We start from the raw sequence: 12,986 nt of genomic DNA, 5'->3' as shown, positions 1-12,986 counted from the left end.
CTCAAGTGTTCAGGCTTTCCGGGAGCACGCTCCCTGTCTCCTCTATCTAAAATCGCCAAGAGAGGGAGGAAGGGAGCAGAAAAGGAAGGAAGGAAAGCAGACTATCAAAAACGTTGATTCTTCTGGTCACACTGATTTGGGGTTGGTGGTGGCGTTCTAGAGTTGGCTTCCGTGTCAAGCAAAACTCCCCACGTAGAGATCCCAGCTGGTCTGGAACAGAGAACACTGGAGGTCAGAGTAGCTCTCCTGAGGGGAGAAACATTTTTGGACAAGAACACAGAGCGTTCAGAATGCACACAGAATCATCAAACTCAAGAAATCTGACACTATGATTGAAAAATTGCAATTAATGGGAACTGAGCTGATGTCTTAAAGACTCTGGGAAGTCTGGTTGAGTGAGCAACTCCTAATTAAAGAACAGACCTGGACACAATGGGGACTTTGTGGGGGGGTGGATCAGGCCAACATTCCCTGAAGTCCCTGATCAATCTGAATTCCACTAAGCACTCTGTGCCTCTAGAGGTCACACAATAGGAAGATCCCAGAACTGCCTATGAAGAATTCTTACAAAAAAGTAAAAATAAAAACTTGAACCTGACTCCAATCAAGTCTCTAGACTTGATGTGATAGAAAACCCAGGGGAAACAGAACATGTTAAATGACACCATAAAGATGCAATCAGCCAACCCAGAGCCAGGAAAACTATAGAACAAATGAACAAATAACTTTTGTTCAAATAAATGGATTTTTTTTTTTAATTTGGGAATTGTTAGAGATTCATTTGAGAATTGTTAGAGATCTGATGGGATTTAAGAAATGCAAAGTGTGGTACTTGTGTGGGTCCTATTCAAAGAAACCAACTGAAAAATGGCATTTTTTGGAGACAATTGGGGGAAATTGAGCCAATTGGACAGTAATTGAGTCCGAGTGTATTGTTATTATATCTCACCAGCAGGATATTAGATGATGTTAAAAAGTTCTTGGTAATTGTAGGTATCATAACGGTCTCATGTTATATTTTTATTAAAGTACTTATCGGTTGGCGATAAATCCTGAAGTATTTACAAGCGAAATGGCACATCGTCTGGAATTCACTTTAAAATATTCCAGCAAAAGCAAACAGACCATTAAAATTGTTTGGTTGGGGAAGACTGAATGAAACAGCAGGACAGTGCTTGAGGCTGAGTGGTGAATACATGGGGCTTCATTGCCCTCCGTTCTACATGTGTGTATGTTTTTAAAATGCCATTAGAAGTTAAATGAATACAATTAATTTCTGAAATCTTGAGAGCTGAAACGGAGGAGTTTTCCAGGCTCCTATCAAAGGGAAAACTGGCATGTGGTGAGATTCCAAGAGGTGGCAGCCCCAGGGAGCCCTGCCGGGCAGCAGCTTCTCAGCAGCACAAGACGTCTCCTCCCCGCACGGCCATTGTAAAGCTGTCTATTTGACATGCTGCACTGGCTTCTATAATGTCTAACTATCTACAGAGCTAATTAAATTATTAGACTCAGAGCTGTGAGATGGCCCAGTTTACATGCAGAGAGTACCTCTTCCAACGCTGTAGCCACTAAGCGAATTCCCCTTGAAGTCATAATTAGTCATCCGGAGTGCTTCCCAATCAAGTTGTGTCTCTGATAAAGAATTCCCAGTTTGCTCCTAACACTTCCCTGGTGGTGAGATTGTTTATTTAATTTCAGCACAAACAGATGGAGGCGGGGGCAGACCAGGAGAAAAAGGGTTCTCAGTCTGGCCTGGAAGGGCCAGTTTTTGAGTTAGGGTGTCCAGTGAGAGGGGCCTCTAACAGGGACTGAGTTTATGCCTCTTCAAAGGCTCAGACACGGCCTGGTGCCTGTGATGTCTTTGGGATGAGGGAACTGTGCCCCCCGTCTTCTCTGCCAGCATCCATCAAGGTCAGAGAAGGGGCCTAACCCCCTTGAAGAGAAGCGACAGGGATGAACAGTGTGGGAGATGGAAAAGCCACTGTGCTGAGAACCAAAGACGTGAGCTCAGGGTAAGTCTCCACACTCATCTTGGGCCCTAGGGTCCTCGCCTACAAGATGGTGGCTGAACAAAGAGATTTCAAAGATTCCTTTCCGGTTACGAAATGGGTTTAAGTGGCTGGGGTTCTTTTGAGAAATGGTCCAAAAACTCAGAGCGACATGTTTGCAGTTTCCATCCTCAGCAGAGCTATAAGCATCATAGCTTAGTGGCCAAGAAAGGACTCTGAAGCCAGAGCGCTTGGGTTCTGGTGCAGCTACTGCCCAGCCCCCGCACCCCCCCCCCCCCCCCCCCCCCGCCGCAACAGTGTGGCCTATTGCTTAACCTCTTGAACCTCGTTTCCCCTCTGTCAAATGAGGATAACAGCAGGAATTTCCTCGCACGTTTTATGAGGACCAAGGAAATGAATACACATACAGAGCTGTTGCTATGACGTTTATCAAGAAAAGTAACACTTTATACACCTTTACAGCCCTAGGAGTGAAGCATGATGCCGTTGACATTTTATGATTGAAATTGGGCCCTCCCCACTGATTTTAGAGTCTGGAAGACGGGCATTCCTATTAAAACCTTGGCCCTAGGTGCGTCTGGTTGGCTCAGAGACCCACACTTAATTTCGGCTCAGGTCATGATCTCACATTTGTGACATAGAGCCTGTCTTGAGTGTGAAGCTTGCTTGGGATTCCTTCTCTGCTCTTCCCCTCACTCATTCCCTCTCTTTCTCTCAAAATAAAAACAAACCTTGGACCTGACACTGATACTATTGATATGAAGTAGTGTTTATTGAACACATTATTTTCTAAACTTGCTTTAAAAAAATTTCTTTTAATGTTTATTTATTTTTGAGAGAGAGAGAGAGAGACAGAGCATGAGTGTGGGAGGGGTAGAGAGAGAGGGAGGAAGACACAAAATCTGAAGCAGGCTCCGGGCTCCGAGCTGTCAGCACAGAGCCCGATGCAGGGCTTGAACTCACGAGCTGCGAGATCATGACCTGAGCCGAAGTCGGATGCTTAACCGACTGAGCCACCCAGGCGCCCCTCTAAACTTGCTTTTTAAGTCAGAAGGTTGGAAGGACAGAAGGTTGGAAAGGACTTCTAGGGTTTTCCAGCTTCAGCCTCAATCAGAAGTTCAAGGCCATGTACAAAATCACTGCCCAGTGACACGTCGTGTTCTGCTTGAATTCCTCCGGGGACATGGGGCTTACAGCCCTCTGACAGACCTGCTCTTTGAACCTTGCCCCAGGAGAAAACATGAAAAGAACTGAGGATCTTTAAGCTGGAAAACAGGTTAGTGGAAACATAGCTGACTTTAAATATTTGAAGGGTCGTTATCAGTGTTAAAAGAAAAATGAACATTAAGCATGGCCATTAATGTATTGTCATTATGGTGATCATGTATCTACCTCGTGCCCTATGTCAGACACCACACAAAATGCCTTGTGTTTAATCCTTCAACATCCCCCTAAGACAGTATTAGTATTCTGATGTTATAGTTGAGGAAACTGAGGACAGGTAAAACTCTGCCCTAGGAGATACAGTCAGTCAGGGGCAAAAACAGGATTGGTCTGACTTTGGAAGGTAGAATGAGAACTGTTTTTGCAGAAATTCCTGGGACCCTAAGGCACCCACTGTCTGGGAAGCAGGTTTGGGATCAACATGATGAGAACTTTAACATGAGACTGAACTCATTTCAGGTAAGGAAGGGTTGCAGGGCTTTTGTAAAACACACACACACACACACACACACACACACACACACACACACAAATACACTCTCTGATCAGCCTGGCATGGGTTTCTGGAGAGACAGTGGGTAGACAGGAAGGGTGGGGACCTGGGGAGGCCAGACGAACGAAATGGGCTGGTAGAGAGGGTTGCCCATGGCCGGTGACAGGGCTGGAGAGAACACCCAGGAGGCATGACTGGCGTGCCTGCAAATGTGTGGTCTCCAGCGCAGCTCTGCCTCCCCACTGTTCCCTCCACAGTGGACCCTATTCTGGACCAATCTCCCTGAGCAGACGCCACTCTTCCTACTTCACAGGGAAGGTAGAGGTCATTGGGCATAGCTGACCTCAACTGTCAGCCTCTCTGCATGACCTTCACTTCCTCCTCCCCTGCTTCAAGAACGGGGCTCCAAGAACATCTCGGGATCTTGACTTACACACTCTCCACTCTCTTTCTTGAACCTTTATCTGCCCTGTCCTGGCTTCTTTCCATCTGCCTGTCACCTTGTCAAAAACACAGGGGAAAATAACTCTTGTGATCCCGCACCCAGCTCGCAGCAAGTGTCCCGGCCCCCTTTTCAAACCAAGCTTCTAAAATACAGTTGGCGCTCACTCTCTCCAGTCCTTTGAGCATCTGCTGTCAGCCCAGCCCATCCAGCTTCCAAACACACCCACGTAGGAACTGAGGACACCTCTGGCCTCTCAGTTCCTACTGTCCGGCAAACACTTGTGGCCTCAGCCTTACCTGACCGGATCTGTTACTCACTCCCTCTTTATGAAATTCCCATTTCTCCTGGTTGCTATAAAACACTTTCTTGGTTTCCCCCTTACCTTTCTGGCTCTTTCTGGATCCTCTTTCTCTGGGGCCTGTTACTTGTTTACCAGGAGCCATCTGAGCCCCTATGCCCAGTCTAGACCCCCTGCAGGACCATTCACCCCCAGATGGCTTCTCCACGCTGCCCACCCTCCCAATCTAGACATCCAGCTGTCACCCAACAAACACCTCAGCCCCTACATAGAGCTGCCTACTAAGGGGGGGCTCTGGACCCTCCATGTAGAAAATAAAAAACTCCCCCCCCCCCCCCGCCCTACAAATCTGCCAACAGCTTTAAGGGATCCCTGAGAGATGCTGAACTATACTCACTACCCTACACAATATGAAGTCTTAAGGCTTCCTATGGTCCTAGGCTAGAGCAAACTCTAGTGGGATCCTCTGACCCAACTCCTTCTGCCTTCCTCTAACCTCAGACCTTCTGGCTTTGCCTTTGCCTCGGCCCTCCAAGGCTGAAACGTGGGTATGTGATCTTTCCTCCACTAATTTGCTTCCTTTTGGTCCCTTCTCTCAACCCCCTATTCTCCCACTTCCCCAACACCTGCAATGCCACACATTACATCTCTATCGCAGCCCTCTCCCCTCCCCTTGCATACACTATTTATAGAGGCCAAATACATTATTATGTCAGCTACCTTTGCAGCTCGCTTACATGTCGGGAGAATAGAAATGGCTCACACAGACACCATGACAGGTGCTGTGTCAAAGTCACGGACGAAGACCACACATGGGTGCTTCTCAGTCCTCAGCACGGGCTCCAGACTATGGAGAGGCCACATCAGCTGGGCCTCAAGGCACAGACTGCCTGAAAAGGAAAAGAGTAGCCTTCCCCCACAGAGGGCTCCCAGGGGACCCAGAGCACCCAGGATCTCATAGAAACAAGAGGTGTCCTGGCCTCAGGACAATGCTGAGGGTGGGTGAGAGGAGGAGCAAGAAGAGGAACATTCTGGCTGGGAAGCTTGCAGACGCCCTGCTGTGGGTCTGCGTCCCAACGGGGCAACTGAATCAGGCTTCTCTGGGCTCCCTCTGTGCCCTTTGGCCTTTTTCCTTCACCAGAACCAGTGTTTGTTCTTTGTCAGGAGCAGTTGTCCTAGGCTGGTGCTTCTCCTTTTTCTTCTTCTGAGGCCAGCATTTCGGTGTGCTCCACCCCTGCCCTTTTCTTTGCCCCCCCCCCCCCCCGCAACTGGGCTGACCCTGGGGGTGGGGGGTGGGGGGTGGGGCATACCTTCCTCCTTCCCTCCTCCTTCTCCCTTTCTACCCTCTTCCCCCCCATCCTCCTCCTTCCTACCTACTTCCTCCCTCTCCCTACCTCCTTCCTCCCTCATCCCTCCTCCCTCCCTCCTCCCTCTTACCTCTCTCCTCTCCTTCTCCCCTCTCCTTCTCCATCCCACCTCCTTCTCTCTTCCGTCTGCTCCCTTCTCCCTGTACTGGGACTCAGAACTGTGCCCACCCCAGGGAGCTCAACATGCATTTCATGAGGGACATTGGGTGTTGCTCAGATATTCTCAGACACCCAAGAACAAGCTGTAGATAACAGGGTGGTTACATGGGGCTCAATGTACACGGGGCTCTCCTGTGGTTGCTTTCTGATAACCAGACACCTCGCTCAGGATGGGGACCGGAGATATTCTTACACTGCTCTGGCAACTCTCGTTACATCTGTGGACAATAATTTTTGTCTTGATACCCAATAACTTTTATTTCAGCTTGGCCCACTCTTGAATTCTCCGTAGATCAAAGCAGCTTAACCAAGAATGTCAGAAAGCAAGCATTTTCTGAATTAACAAGAACCACCACCCCAATCTTTCAAGAAGAAGAAGAAGAAGAAGAAGAAGAAGAAGAAGAGGAGGAGGAGAAGGGGGAGGAGGAGGGGGAGGAGGAGGAGGAAGAACACCAGAGGAAATATAAAAGAGATTTCAACCAGACAACTCTCACCTAAAAAGTTCTTGTAAAAATAGGTAGATCGTGTATCTGTCCCACATTGCCTGGGTCTCTAAAACCCAGATAACAAAAATCAGTTCAAATCCTTTTTTTTTTTTTTTTTTCTAAAATAAGAATTTATGGAATGCTGTTGCCTTTTAGAGGCTGGGAAAGTGGGAAACACTGTGAAGCTGAGCTTTGGCATGATAGCCACTGCCACCGCCGGGTGTCACACACCAAGGCGAGGTGCTGTGCCAACCGCGGCAGACATGTTACTTAATTTCACCCCCTTGGAGCCCTGTGAAGCAGATATCATCGTCCCATTTCGCAGGCCCCAGAGAACGTATTTCATGACCCAGCAGTCAAACTCGATTCTTTCAAACTGCAAAGTCTTGACGCTTAGCCCCTGTACTCCCCCTGCCTCATGTGTATTTCAGGTACCCGGCAGATCCATTATCATTCACTCCCATCGCCTTTAGCAAGACTCCCAGAATCATTCCCAGCTCAGCTAAGGGCAGAAAACACAGAACTCGTGGAGTGCTTGTCCCTTAATGTCTTGAAGGCAATACCAGTGCGATCTAGATCAGGACTTCTCGACCTCAGCATTACGCATGCTTTGCCTGGGATAATTCTTGGTGGTGGGGGTGGGGGGGGGTGTCCTGTGTGTGGTACGATGCTTAGTAGCATCTCTGTCCTCTGCCCACTAGAATCCAGCAACATCCCTTCCCGCCACCTGTCGTGACAACAAGAGTATCTCCGGACAGGGCCAAGTGTCCACTGGGTGGAAGACACTGCCCTCAGTTGGAACCACCCATCTAGACGTCCAGACCGTCAACGGGGACTCAACACCTCATCCCTGCCCCACCAACTTTGCTCTCTATGCTTTGCGTACTCCTACCTTGAAGCAACAGACCTGGCAATCCCACAGCAGGATGGGCAGGAAGAGAGTGGCTGTGAAGAACTCAGTAACAGGTGATCTCTAGAAGTCAGGTAGGTTGGCAGCTGGCATCGGGTTTCCGGATTTTTCCACATATGCCAGTATTTTCTTTTTTTTTTCTTTTTTTTTTTAATTTTTTTTTTAACGTTTATTTATTTTTGAGACAGAGAGAGACAGAGCATGAGCAGGGGAGGGCAGAGAGAGAGGGAGACACAGATTCGGAAGCAGGCTCCAGGCTCTGAGCCATCAGCCCAGAGCCCGACGTGGGGCTCGAACTCACGGACCGTGAGATCGTGACCTGAGCTAAAGTCGGACGCTTAACCGACTGAGCCACCCAGGTGCCCCAGGCCAGTATTTTCTTGACGAAAACGTCAATTTTACTTCCCCTCATGTCAAGTCTTCTACACAAAGACCATTCTTAGTATGTTTCTATTTTAAAGGTCATAGATGTGAAGACTAGGAAAACCAGGCAGACAAATGCTCACGACAATGAAAAGAGCAGGTGACAAAAACTGTATGAACTCTGTCGTGGCATCTAACGTGACAAGAGAAATGATGGAATGAAGGATTATGGGTGGTGTCTTCCTCCTCTTTCTAAATTCCCTTCCTCCTCTTTCTAAAGGTAGCTTCCAACGTACCTTCATACTTTAGAAGGTAAAATTCCAGATGGTGTCCCCAGACGTAGGTCTCCCTACCCCCCTCTCCAGGTCGTGTCTCCAGAGCAGTAACCTCACAATGAACAATTACTACCTGCTCCCTGAATTACCACCTGGATCCCCAGTGTGACCATAGACAATGTCATCTGTATAGGCTGTGCCGTATCTAAACTGCACTTAATACGTTTGTTTAATGAAGTTTATTAAAATTCAAAAATGATTACATTATTTTTCAGAAAAAAATGAAGATTTATTCTTCCATTGCCTGATCCCATTTGAGCATCTGAAACCAACGGTACCTGAGACACCCCCTCCCACCCCCCCCCCCCCCACTCCCTCCCAGGGATTCCCTTACCTGGAGGCTGCCTGGAGGCAGAGGTGGACCCTCCTCCCTCCACTGTGGCCACTTTGGCACTTTAGGCCCCGCCCCTAACCTGAGCTGGACCCATCAGATTCTCTTTCTTAGAAATTCGGAATTTTGAACCAATAGACCTAGGCCCTTGTCCTGTTCATGTAAGCGGCAGCTCTCCAAAAAGTCTATAATAAATTCCTGCTACTTGGATCCCCAATTTCTGTCCCTTCTGCAATCTGGTTGGTCCATTTTGCCTGGAATCCTCCCCCACCAAAAATAATAATTTTATTTGTTTGTTTGAGCTGGTTCTAATTCGAATTGACTCTTGCTTCTTCCGACTCAAAGAATCTTAACTCCTAGATGTCATAATTGACATCTCTTTATTAGCCACATAAATATCAGGCCATAAGTATTCTGACCCTCTTGCCAGTGGTGATGTCTTTTATGGTCTCATCTGAAGAGCAGAAATACTGGCTTCCGTCAGACTGGTTGCATTCTCAGCTCTGCCCCTTTAAGCGTGAGTTTCCTTATAGGGTATGTGGACACTTAACTGCTTTTGCAGGGGATGAAGGGCTTTGAATGAGGGGTGTGCTCGGGGCTATTTCTGCAAGGGGCTGTGTCCCCTTTACATTCTGTCTCAAGCAAGAAGATACTCGTTCTTCTTTATTAACTCATGGTCTAAAAAAACAAAATCCCATTTTGCAAAAACAGTCTATTTCTCTCTGTGCACTTCCCACTTTTTTTTTTTTTTTCTCTCCCCAAATCCCAACACTTGATTTGAAGCATGTCTTCAAGGCCTTCAGTTTCCTATCCGGGATTTCCTGACCTTAGAGATGCCTGTTAGGTTTCTTCTGACGTAGAATTTGGGTCCTCATGAGAGTCCCTAACACTGAGTAGTGGTTAACGAGCTTGGAACATCTTTAGAGATGCTTTACCAACATCCCATACATTGGATCCAGAAGTACTGATAATTACTGAGTGCTTACTGTGTGCTTTGCTTAAGTTGTCTTATTTAATCCTCATGCAACTCTGTGAGGTAGGTACGATCATTCCACCCATTTTACAGAAGAAACTAAGGCTCCGAGCGGTTAAATAATCTGCTCAGTGTCACATAACTGGTAACCGGTAGACCTTGTGTGCTCAGCTGCCGTCTGCGCTAAATTTGCTGCCTTTACGTTACATATGACTAACTTCCTGGCCTGCCCTCAGTGAATGATGAGCCAAGCACCGGGACACCCGTGTTCATCTTGGGCCCAGAGCAAAGTTCTCCGTATCTAGGGGCCTGAAGGGTCCTTCCGCACAGGGCCTGGGAGCAAATACCCTGCTTTTCCCGAGAAAGTCCCCGTGTGTGGTGCAGTCCTGTCATTTAGAGTTACTGCTCCTCCTTCTCCTGTCCCATCCATCTACGTGCTGTCTACACCCTCGGTTTCTTGCACTTCTGCTTTTTTTTTTTTTTTTTTTTAATTCTTTTTTAACGTTTATTTATTTTTTGAGAGACAGAGACAGACAGAGCAGGAGCAGGGGAGGGGCAGAGAGAGAGGGTGACACAGAATCCAGAGAGCAGGCTCCAGGCTCCGAGCTGTCAGCACAGAGTCCGATGCGGGGCTGGAACGCACAAGCCGTGAGATCATGACCTGAGCCGAAGTCGGACGCTCAACCGACTGAGCCACCCAGGCGCCCCTTCTTGCGCTTCTGTTTAGTGAGCACTTTGCTATGTACCGCATGAATGCACAGAACATATTTCACAATAAATATCACCTCTTGTTTTTGTCATTAGGGTTCACACCCCACCCCCCCAGCCCACACACACACATGGGCCCACATGGCCCTGTGTGATCTATCCTGAGCCACCTCCCTGACCACCTCCCACCCCCTCCCTCTCCCTCACAGGCTCCAGCCGCACCAGCTTCCTTGCTGCAAGCTCGCTCCTGCTTCAGAGACTTGGCATTTAGCGTTCCTTCTGTCCCGATTGCTTACCCACTTCCCTTAGTTCCCGCCTCAAATATTTCTCAAAACCTGTGCTATGCCCTCTTCGTAAATGATCTCATTTCGTCCTCAGCAATCCTATGAGGTGGGTACCATGTTGGGTTAAGCGCCTATGAAATTGCCAGTATTTGACCATTTGACTTACCGGAAAGCAACTTCCTATTGTTCAACCTAATATTATGCCGATTTTACAGAGGAAGGAATTGGGCCTTAAATAATTTGGCCAAGGTCACACTGTTATCAAGCGGCAGGGACAGGATTCAGTCTTAGACCTCTTTTATCCTAAGGTCCACACCCTTAATGTCTAACCATTTGCCTCCCAGACCTTCCCTGTTTCTTTCTTGGATTTTTGTCCTTCCATTTGGTCAAGGAGCATGACATACCCTCTACGAAGCTGGGGTACCAAGAAACTGAAACACTATTGTTCCCACTTGAAGAGCCTCGAGCCTTCCAGTCAACACAGAGGCTGCCTACCTGGATCTTTCCTGTCTCTGCTATCTGGCTCCAAGCCGCTGGTAAGTGAGCCCAGACAGCCAAGGATGAGCCCTACAGACCAGATCTGCACTTCCTGAAAAGTGAGGGGGCATCACTAGCTATTAGGCCTTGGGGATCTTGCCTGAAAACAGAAAAATGGCTCAGAAACTGGGGAGGAGAAAAGAAACCTGGGAACTTAAAAACACTATTTTAACACTGTTAAACCCTGTTATAACTCTCTCATCGGCTGAGCAGAAGCCTCCCTAGGTAGTAAGCACATAGCCAGGGGCTTGGGGAAGTGTCTGAGAACCAACATCAGAAGTGAGGGCAATGTTAATTAGCACAAGTGTATGGGGCACCTGGGTGGCTCAGGCGGTTATGTGTCTAACTCCGGATCTCGGTTCAGGTCATGATCTCAGGATCCATGGTCATGATCTCAGGGCCCAGGTAAGGGCCTTGATCTCTAAGGGCCCTGATCTTGGCTCAGGTCATGATCTCAGCACCCTGTGTTGGGCTCTGTGCTGACAGTTCGGAGCCTGCTTGGGATTCTCTCTCTCCCTCTGTCTCTCTCTGCCCTTCCCACACTTGCGTGTGTGTGTATGTGTGTTTATCATGAGAGTAGATAAATCTTCTGAGCAAAACCACACCGTGCTCTCTTTCTCTCTCTCTCTCTCTCTCTCTCTCTCTCTCTCTCTCTCTCTCACATGCACACACACACACACAAAGTAAATAAATAAATTTAAAAAATATATAAGCACAAGTAGAGGGCTTTGGGGGAACACCAACCATCATCACTTCTCGCCCCCAGCATACATGCAGTCTGAAGACCAGATCTGGCCCAAGCTTGATTTTGTTAATGCCATTTTGAATATCATTGCCAGACAGTAGCGTATGTTACAAACTTTACCAGTTATGGCAAATCTGCTCAGGGGAAAAATGACTCCCATCCTCTGTTTAGCTCTCTGGGTTCCCAGTTTTACTTGGATTTGGGTCTATCTGCCAGTTCAATATCCTGCCAGGTCTTTGATACCTGGAGGATTTTTAGAGGGTGTACCCTGGAGGGTCATTCCACATCCTTATCTCACTGTGTTACTGAAAAGGAAAGTCCATTAAGTGTTCTTAAGCAGAGGAATCACATACTATCAGCCCTTTTGCTTTGTTTTGTAAAAGATGACTGACAGCTGTGGGAAGAATGGATGAACTGGGGACAGAACCCGAACAAGGAAAACCATTTCAGAGGCCATCGCGTTCGTCCCGCTGAGAAATGCTGTTCGCTTGGCCTGGCCTGTGCCGGCGGCAGTGGAGGGAGACAGAACAGGACCAATTCAATAGGTATTGTGGATGTATCTGTACCAGCTGGCACCCCCTCTGGGGGTGAGCTGAGCAGGTGCTCCAGGTGGTCTATCCTACGGCCTTGGCCATACAGCTAGTGGGCCAAATGACTCTAAAATCCTTCCCAACTCGATGATTCTATTGATCTAGAACACCAACGACGTGGCTATGGCTATGGGTAGAAATACGCACTGTTTGATAGTTGTGACCCATGCCCATGCACGTGGTCATATTTGAGGCTCATAGCAATCCTGGGAAGTACATATTATTTTTTCCACTTTAAAAATTAGAAAATTCAGGCTCAGAGAGTTTAAATGATGGATCCAAACACTGACCAAATCCAATGGCTCTTGGGTTCAAATGCAAGTCTTTTGACTCCAGAACCCACCTGTTTCTTCTATCATGAGAGTAGATAAATCTTCTGAGCAGAAGTGCCAAGGAGACCATAAAGTTGAGACTAATAAAATCAATGCTATTATTTTAAAATAAATCGATATCTGTATTATTAAACTGACGCAAGTGTAATTATAACAACACCCTGTATTCGAGTGCTTACTCTGTGTAAGGACTATTGAAACACCAAGTGTATAATCATAATTGGTCCTCAAAAGAACCCAGGGAGGGAGGTACTATTATTATTTCCATATCATATATAGAGAAACTGCAGTATAGTGGTTAAATATATTGCCCGAGTTCACACAGCTAGTTAGCTGTGGAACTGGAGTTAAAACCCAGGCCACTTAGACGCCTGAGTCCTTTGGGCTAAATGGCCTCC

At 47.5% G+C, this 12,986-nt stretch overlaps 2 long non-coding RNA genes across 2 annotated transcripts; both read left to right on the top strand.

The window, feature by feature from the left end:
- Positions 1–3,187: 3,187 nt before the first annotated feature.
- LOC109277977 (uncharacterized) lies at positions 3,188–6,429 on the top strand. The gene is made up of 3 exons (XR_002085429.2): positions 3,188–3,285; positions 3,601–3,692; positions 6,261–6,429. It is a non-coding gene; the product is annotated as an uncharacterized LOC109277977 (long non-coding RNA).
- Positions 6,430–9,901: 3,472 nt separating this feature from the next.
- LOC109278086 (uncharacterized) lies at positions 9,902–12,745 on the top strand. The gene is made up of 2 exons (XR_002085491.2): positions 9,902–10,920; positions 12,050–12,745. It is a non-coding gene; the product is annotated as an uncharacterized LOC109278086 (long non-coding RNA).
- Positions 12,746–12,986: the final 241 nt, after the last annotated feature.

The sequence above is a fragment of the Panthera pardus genome, unplaced genomic scaffold (assembly GCF_024362965.1).
Source record: "Panthera pardus isolate Hobbes unplaced genomic scaffold, ASM2436296v1 HiC_scaffold_7, whole genome shotgun sequence".
NCBI classification, from domain to species: Eukaryota; Metazoa; Chordata; class Mammalia; order Carnivora; family Felidae; genus Panthera; species Panthera pardus.
Note: the sequence above shows the minus strand (reverse complement) of the source record. Positions and strands in the feature narration are given on the sequence as shown.